Here is an 8,792-nt window from a genome sequence, read left to right as displayed (position 1 = left end):
CGGCCTGATTTTTTAAAAACATTATAGGCAGTGAAGTCAAGGTGACTTCAGAGGGTGACCAGCCAGTTGTGGGCCCTCATGGAGCATCTCCTTCTGGAATGCATCACAATCCCGGCTCTGGTCATCAGTCTTTGAGGTTTAGAAAGTGGTTCAGCACATCCAGAGAATCCATCTCTTGCTGATACACTGGATGAATGGTATGAAAGTTAATTCCCTGTCAACTTGACTGCATCATGGGGTGCCAAGATTAAACTTTACTTCTGGGTGTGCCTGTGAGGGGGTTTCTGAATGAGGCTGGCATTTAAATTGGTGGATCAATAAAGTAGATTGCCCTCCCCAGTGTGGGCTGGTATCATCCAATGTGTTAATAACAAAAAGGCAGAAAAAAGAGGAATTTGCCCCTTTTGCTTCCTGTGTGTCTAAGTTTAGATGTGGGTCTTCTCCTGCCCTTGGACTAAAACCTACACTATTGACTTCTCTGGTTTTCAGGCCTTTGGACCCAGGCATGCAGATAGCAGATATGGGACTTCTCAGTCTTCCTAATCATGTAAGCCAATCTCATAATAAATCTGTGTGTGTGTGTGTGTGTGTGTGTGTGTGTGTGTGTGTGTGTGTCCCATTGGTTGTTTCTCTGGAGAACCTCGACTAATAACAATGTCTTTATCCTGTGGTCACTTTCTCTTTTTTTTGAGACAGGGTCTTTCTCTGTTGCCCAGGCTAGAGTGCAGTGGCACAATCACAGCTCACTGCAACCTCCACCACCCCGGCTCAAGTAATCCTCCCACTTCAGCCTCTCAAGTAGCTGGGACCATAGGACCACACCACGCCTGGCTATTTTTTGTATTTTTTGTAGAGACAGGGTTTCTCCATGTTGCCCAGGCTGGGCTTGAACTCCTGGCCTCAAGTGACCCGCCCACTTTGGCCTCCCAAAGTGCTGGGATTACCTTGTGGTCATTTTCTTAATTTGCAAATAAGCTTATCCTTTTACTGGGATAAGACAAAAGCAACCCTTTTCTAAATATCAAGGATCAGCCATCAAAATCATCAATGGTCATGAGAACAAAGGTACAGAAGGTCTTAAGCCAGATGTCGCCTAGACTACTGTCCTCCAAGAATTACAATTGCATTTAAATTTTGTGTTTTCATTTAGATTATAGTCTTTAAAACATAAATGTATATTCTAGATTTGCACTACCACATGTGGATACTAACATTTTAAATTCATATTATTTAAAATGATTAATAAATAAAATTTAAATTCCAGTTCTATCCCATTGGCCACAATTCAAGGGCTCAATAGCCACATGTGGCTGGTGGCTGCTGCACCCCTCAGTGCAGAAAGTCCTATCAGACAGGGCTGTTCTCAGTCATCTGGATTGTTTGGACAACACGTGTTGCCATAAGATTTCAGACCTCCAATTAGGATTTGTGTTTACTGGCAAATTAGAGCCCAATAATACCACTTTGACAAAGACCTTAAAGAGAACCAAGTATCTAATTAGCATAATACATTCTCTTCAGCAGCCATATTAAAAGGTGCCATAGTACCATATTTGTGGGAGAACGGGGGTGACACCAGGTGGGGGAAGGGACATGGTAACAGTATCTCCAACCACTGCAGTAGGAGCAGCAGCAGCAGCAAAGGTATCATCTGTGGCTTCTCAAGCCACCCGAGCCTGACAGCACAATAGAGTCTACAATAATAGTGAGAATACAGGACTGTCAGGCTCTGTGGGAGCCCCTGCCTCCTAAATTCCTCTCAACCCCTTCTGAAAGTCTCCACGGAGTGTCTCCTGTGTGCCTGAAAACATACAGGCTGTTGTTTGGAAACCAAGTCCTCTTGGCTGTGGGACAGAGCCTGTCATGCTGTCTTCCCCTGCTGGACCCGCTCAGGTGACACCCTCTGCCACTTCCTGCTCCAGGTGATGGATCTCCTGGCTCATACTCAGGCCCCTGTGCCTAACCCCAGCCTGAAGAAGGCAGATTGCTGCCTCCTAAGGTAGAAGAAATATCTACTATCTGTATGGCTTTGTCTCAGTAAGCAACATCTTTCAGGCATTTCAGCGACGCATAATTTTACTTCAGTTTTAATTGTATCTTTCTCTTTTCAGACACCAGCATAACAGCCCAGCAAGAAATAGGGCAAGAAGACTAAACAAGTGCTAAGTACCATGCTACACTCACCCATCCACTCCACACCTAAAGTCCTTGAAAAATAATGAGCATCTTCATTTTCTTTTCCATTGAGGGGCACTCCTTCAGGCTGAATGGGGGAAAAATATAAATAGAAACAAACTAAGAATCTAAGATTCCCTCCATATAGAACTGTTAAATATCATTTATATAAGAAGGAAAGAAAACAAATTAGCTGTGGTTGTATCTTGGGTAGTGGGGTTCAATTGTTCGACAAGTATTTATTGAGTGCCTTCTAGGTGCCAAGGACAATTTAAGTTATTGAGGATATGGCAGTGAACACAACAGACCAACATGTCTAACTTCATGGAATTCAGTGGGGAGAGACAAACAGTAAAATACATAGTTAAGGTATCAGATTGTTCCATATACCATTGTTGAGGCAGGAGAATAGGGTCTGGAGGCAGGGAACCTAAGGCCGATTCACACTGACTTCCTAGAAATAAATTGAAAGGAAAACACCAACTTTTCACGCCTAAGTAACAAAAGGACCAGAGGCTACTCCCTTTGCAACTCCCTCCCTCCCCTTTTGCTGTGTGGCAGATGGAAAATTGAAAGTCCCTCTGATTGGTTGCTTTCCACAACCAGTCAGACTAATTGTGTGCCAAGTCTTCATTTGCATAGGCATGTAACTTTGTAACTTCAATTTAGCCTCTAATTGGCAATTAGACATTTGCATGGGTATAAGTTTGTAACTTCACTTCAGCTTCTGATTGGTTGCTTTCCACAATCAATCAGACTGATCTCAGGCCACGACTTCATTTGCATGGGGTGTACATCAAGTGGCCAATGGACAATCTCTAGAGAATATTTGGACCTCAGAAGATCCTGTAACCAGGGCCCTTGAGCTGTCGATCAGCCCACTCCTACCCTGTGGAGTTTACTTTCATTTTCAATAAATCTGCTTTCATTGCTTCATTCTCCCCTTGCTTTCCTGTGCGTTTTGTCCAATTCTCTGTTCAAAACACCAAGAACCTGGACAACTTATAGTCAAGACACTCACCAATAACATGGAGAGACATGAAGCTGAGATGGAAGCTGGGGCCATATGTGAAGGTAGGGGAAAGGTGAGTACTATCGCAAACAACGTTCAGCAAGGACCCTGCTGACAAGATAGCATTTGCACACGGGCCTGAAAAGGGGAGCATCCCGAGACCAGGGGAGATTGTAAAGTTCCTTCTTGGCCCTCTCTCCTTAAAATCCTCTAGAATCATTTCTGTTTTTCAAGTATCACCATCTCCCACAATTTTGTTGAGCTTTGTTTTCAGGAATTTCCATTAACAAAATAGTATCCTGAGTTGTTTTGTTTGTTTTTGTAGCACTCCAAATATAGAATTACGTTCTAATAGTTGATACATTCTTTCACATGAAACAGTGACTGCCTAGAAATGCTGATAGGCTCTCTGTCCCCCAAATAGCTGCTTAATCAAAAGCAATATTTATGGCAGTTTATATTTTTCCAAAGCCCTCCTCAGGCTTCTGTCTGAAACATCTAATGTTTTACATTCTGTCTCACTCATAGACATGTTTACTTATGTAAAATCTTGTTAGGGGTAGTCAGCATCAGTCAGAAAAGTATACTCCAGGTATTTCACATAAAAAGGGAAATAGATGCTAACAAAATCCTTAGAAGAGATGAGGAGGAAAGAACTAGAGAGAGCTCCCTCCAGCTCTCAGATTCTCCCCAGCTTTTGGAGGACCCGGAAGTTGAAAAAGTCACAGAATGGCTCTCGAGTCACTCTGGTGCAGCGTTTGTGCTGCCTGTGTGTTGGACAGTCAGCCCACCTTACTGTCTAATATGTGCAAGCCTTTTCTTTTCAATATGCCTGAGGAAGTGTACCATGGAGAGGAGGAGGTGGAGACTTTTGCCTTTCAGGCAGAAATTGCCCAACTCATGTCTCTCATCATCAATACCTTCTATTCCAACAAGGAGATTTTCCTTCGGGAGTTGATCTCTATGCTTCTGATGCCTTGGACAAGATTCACTATGAGAGCCTGACAGACTCTTCCAAGTTGGACAGTGGGAAAGAGCTGAAAATTGACATCATCCCCAACACTCAGGAACGTACCCTGACTTTGGTAGACACAGGCATTGACACGACCAAAACTGATCTCACAAATAATTTGGGAAGTCTCGTACCAAAGCATTCATGGAGGCTCTTTAGGCTGGTGCAGACATCTCCATGATTGGGCAATTTGGTGTTGGCTTTTATTCTGCTTACCTGGTAGCAGAGAAAGTGGTTGTGATCACAAAGCCCAATGATGATGGTATGCCTGGGAGTCTTCTGCTGGAGGTTCCTTCACTGTGCATGCTGACCATGGTGAACCCATTGGCAGGGGTACCAAAGTGACCCTCCACCTTAAAGAAGATCAGGCAGAGTACTCAGAAGAGAGGCGGGTCAAAGAAGTAGTGAAGAAGCACTCTCAGTTGCTAGGCTGGGATACATCACCCTTTATCTGGAGAAGGAATGAGAGAAAGAAATTAGTGATGATAAGGCAGAGGAAGAGAAAGGTGAGAAAGAAGAGGAAAATAAAGATGATGAAGAAAAGCCCAAGATCAAAGATGTGGGTTCAGATGAGGAGGATGACAGTGGTAAGGGTAAGAAGAAGAAAACTAAGAAGATCAAAGAGAAATACATTGATCAAGAAGAACTAAACAAGACCAAGCCTGTTTAGACCAGAAACCCTGAAGACATCACCCAAGAGGAGTATGGAGAATTCTACAAGAGCCTCACCAATGACTGAGAATACCACTTAGCAGTCAGGCACTTTTCTGTAGAAGGTCAGTTGGAATTCAGGGCATTGTTATTCATTCCTCATTGGGCTCCCTTTGATCTTTTTGAGAACAAGAAGAAAAAGAACAACATCAAACTCTATGTCCATCGTGTGGTCATCAGGGACAGCTGTGATAAGTTGATACCAGAGTGTCTCAACTTTATCTGTGGTGTGGTTGACTCTGAGAATTTGCCCCTGAACATCTCCCAAGAAATGCTCCAGCAGATCAAAATCTTAAAAGTCATTCACAGAAACATTGTTAAGAAGTGCCTTGAGCTCTTCGCTGAGCTGGTGGCAGACAAGGACAATTACAAGAAATTCTATGAGAAATTCTCTAAAAATCTCAAGCTTGGGATCCACAAGGATTCCATTAACCAATGTCGCCTGTCTGAGCTGCTGTGCTATCACAGCTCCTGGTCTGGAGATGAGATGACTTCTTTGTCAGAGTATGTTTCTCACATGAAGAAGATACAGAAGTCCATCTATTACATCACTGGTGAGAGCAAAGAGCAGGTTGCCAACTCAGCTTTTGTGGAGCGAGTGTGGAAGCGGGGCTTCGAGGTGGTATATATGACTGAGCTCATTGACGGCTACGTGTGCAGCAACTCAAGGAGTTTGATGGGAAGAGCCTGGTCTTAGTTACCAAGGAGGGTCTGGAACTACCTGAGGATGAAGAGAAGAAGAGAATGGAAGTGAGGAAGGCAAAGTTTGAGAACCTCTGCAAGCTCATGAAAGAAATCTTAGATAAGAAGGTTGAGAAGGTGACAATCTCCAGTAGGCTTGTGTCTTCACCCTGCTGCATTGTGACCAGCACCTACAGCTGGACAGCCAATATGGAGCAGATCATGAAAGCCCAGGCACTTTGGGTCAACTCCACCATGGGCTATATGATGGCCAAAAAGCACCTGGAGATCAATCCTGACCACCCCATTGTGGAGACGCTGCAGCAAAAGGCTGAGGCAGACAAGAATGACAAGGCAGTCAAGGACCTGGTGGTGCTGCCATTAGAAACTGCCTTGCTCTCTTCTGGCTTTTCCCTTGAGGATCCCCAGACCCACTCCAACTGCATCTACTGCATGATCAAGCTAGGTCTAGGTATCAATGAAGATTAAGTGGCAGCAGAGGAACACAGTGCTGTGGTTCCTGATGAGATCGCCCCTCTTGAGGGTGACAAGGATGAGTCTCGCGTGGAAGAAGTAGATTAGGAGTTCATAGTTGGAAAATTCACCATTGTGTAGTATCCCCATGGATTCCATGGCAGCCCCACTTGGTTCCTCCTGCTGTCTATTGTTTTTGTTTTCGATTTTTCCTCCTGTCCTTGTGTTGAAGGCAGGAAACAAGGGTATCAAGTTCCCATTCCCTCCCTACTCTGACAGCAGAATTGGATGTTATGTATTCTGGGGTTTTTTGTTTATTTTGTTCATTTTGTTCTGAAATTAAAGTATGCAAAATAAAGAATATGCCATTTTTATACAAAAAGAAGTCTCAGAACAATCACTGATAGAACAACTGCCAGCAGCAAGAGACAGATCATTCGAGGTTAACACCTGCAGGTCACTGCAGAGGCTCACAAGCAAAGGCCAGAACCCATGCATCTGCCCACAACTGCCAGAGGAGCAATAATATTGATTTTGCTTCCGCTCTTCTTCTTCTTTTTTTGGACTATTTTGTAAAACTACTTTTAATTGAACATATTCATGGGGTACACAGTAATGTTTCCATATGTATAATGTACAGCAACCAAATCAGGGTCATTAGCACATTCATTATCTCAAATCTTCCTTGCAGCTATTTGAAACTATGTATTTTTGTTACTATACTCATCTTACAGTGGTATAGAACACTAGGACTTATTCCTCCTATCTAGCTGTACATTGTATCCTTTCACAGATCTCTCCCCATCACCCTGAACCCATCTGATCTCATCTGCCCACTTTCTAATCACACCTTAGTGCCCATCATGGATTAAATCTAATCTGAAACCTTGCTGCAAGAAATTCTGGAAAATATCATTCCCAGGCTTCAGCCCCTGTGATTTAGGGAAGGGCATGGAGTCTATCTCAGATGAGTGGGAATGGTGCTGACATTGGTATTCAACTCTCCTTCACAGTCAATTGTACCGTTCCAGCAATTTTAAATTGAAAATGTTGCATATGGAAAGTAAAGTTCCTTCCCTATTATCACAGTTCAGGGTAAGCCCAAAAGCCAAGTTACCACCCATAGGTGAGAAATATAGCTTTTATCACCTAGGTATGCACAGGTCCCCTGAATGTTACAGTTGTCCTGAGGAAATAGCAGGTAGAATTCTCCCAGTTGTAGAACTCTATTCCCTGAAGGACTGGACAGCTGGTGGACTATTGATACAACATAGGTCCCCTCAGACAAAGTGGTTGGCCAGCACTGGAACCAATACACCTGGCTTTCAGGATCTTTTCCCACTTTTCCTCTCTTCCTTGCTGCTCGATAATGCCAGCTTATCCCATTTGACCTCCAACACAGAATACCCTGGAGCTTAATTAATATCCTTCCCAATGGACCCTAATGTGCCATCAAAAAGAGCCTCAATGGAGCATTAAAATAGACTCCCTAATTAAAAGCAATGGAAGCCTACTCTTTTTTCTTTGAAGGCCCCCTCTGCACAAATTATCATCTCATTTCTATTTTCCTGGTGAGAAGTTTTCTATCAGTCCTGGGAAATATTAGTCTCCACTTTAGAATGGCCTAAAATATTACTTATTTTAATTCTAAAAAGAAAGACAAAAAAGTTGTGTGTTCATGTAATTCTGTAAAGATATTAAGCCATGGTGCATGTGCTGCTACTGAAGAATTCCCAGGCACTGAGATTGAGGCCAAGAACAAACAACTGTGGATTTGACATCTCTCTGGATTAGTACTCTCCTGAGTTCTGATTGATAAAATTCGTGACAGTCATTCAGGAATGCACATTCACAGAAGGGCAGCCATGATCAAATCATATCATGTGCATTTTATATTTTACAGAAAACAGAATTGTCTTTATTTGTTCCAAGTAAATTGACAACTTTCCTATTAGTAGGCTATGCAGATGAAGTGAACCCAAAGGCCAAACAACATTTATATTGCAGAGGGAGTATTCAAAGCACACTTGTATAGATGAAAAAATATGTTACTGTGTGAAAACCAAGTACTCTGCCTCCTTGAGTTAGGCCAGGAGAGTGTTTCGTGCAATCTACTAGGAGATCCATAACATAGCCTTTGCTCCTAAGAAAACTTTTGTTGACCTTTCTGAAACAGATCCCTTGAGAATCTGGGGAATGGTGGACCCCCAAAAAATCTGTTTGCTAGAGCTTTATCTGCTCCATGAACTTCCCAATCCCCTTCTCCTGGTGCCTTTAGAGAACTCTTCTCTGACTCTGTGTGTTCTGTAAGAATGTCAATATCAATGTTTAGGGGCAGGGTGCAAAGATGACTCAGGCTGATTAACCAGAATGGCTCAACACCCTAGACCCAGTGAGTGGTGATGGCCATCTATATGACCCATGTAGGGACTGAGAGTCATTTTCTTACCACTGGGTGGTACTAAGCTGGGAGGTATGAATGTGTGGAGTCATCCTTGTGTCTTTTTCATCCACAAAGTAAAAAGAACCCCAAATCCGAATGAAGTCAGGGGCAAGAGTTGCAAGGCATACAAAAACAGAAACAGTGCAATTAGATTCAGCCACCCTGGAAGTTGTTAGGGAGTGGGATATGAGCTCCAGGAAAATAAGCCAATAAAATACTTTTATGTTCAAGGTTTGTCTTATCCAGCCAGTCAAGAAAGTCCAGAATTCGACAGATCCCCTCCC

At 43.1% G+C, this 8,792-nt stretch overlaps 1 pseudogene; it reads left to right on the top strand.

The window, feature by feature from the left end:
- Positions 1–4,006: 4,006 nt before the first annotated feature.
- Positions 4,007–6,173, top strand: LOC104674103 (annotated as a pseudogene).
- Positions 6,174–8,792: the final 2,619 nt, after the last annotated feature.

Source organism: Rhinopithecus roxellana, chromosome 2 (assembly GCF_007565055.1).
Source record: "Rhinopithecus roxellana isolate Shanxi Qingling chromosome 2, ASM756505v1, whole genome shotgun sequence".
NCBI lineage: Eukaryota > Metazoa > Chordata > Mammalia > Primates > Cercopithecidae > Rhinopithecus > Rhinopithecus roxellana.
Note: the sequence above shows the minus strand (reverse complement) of the source record. Positions and strands in the feature narration are given on the sequence as shown.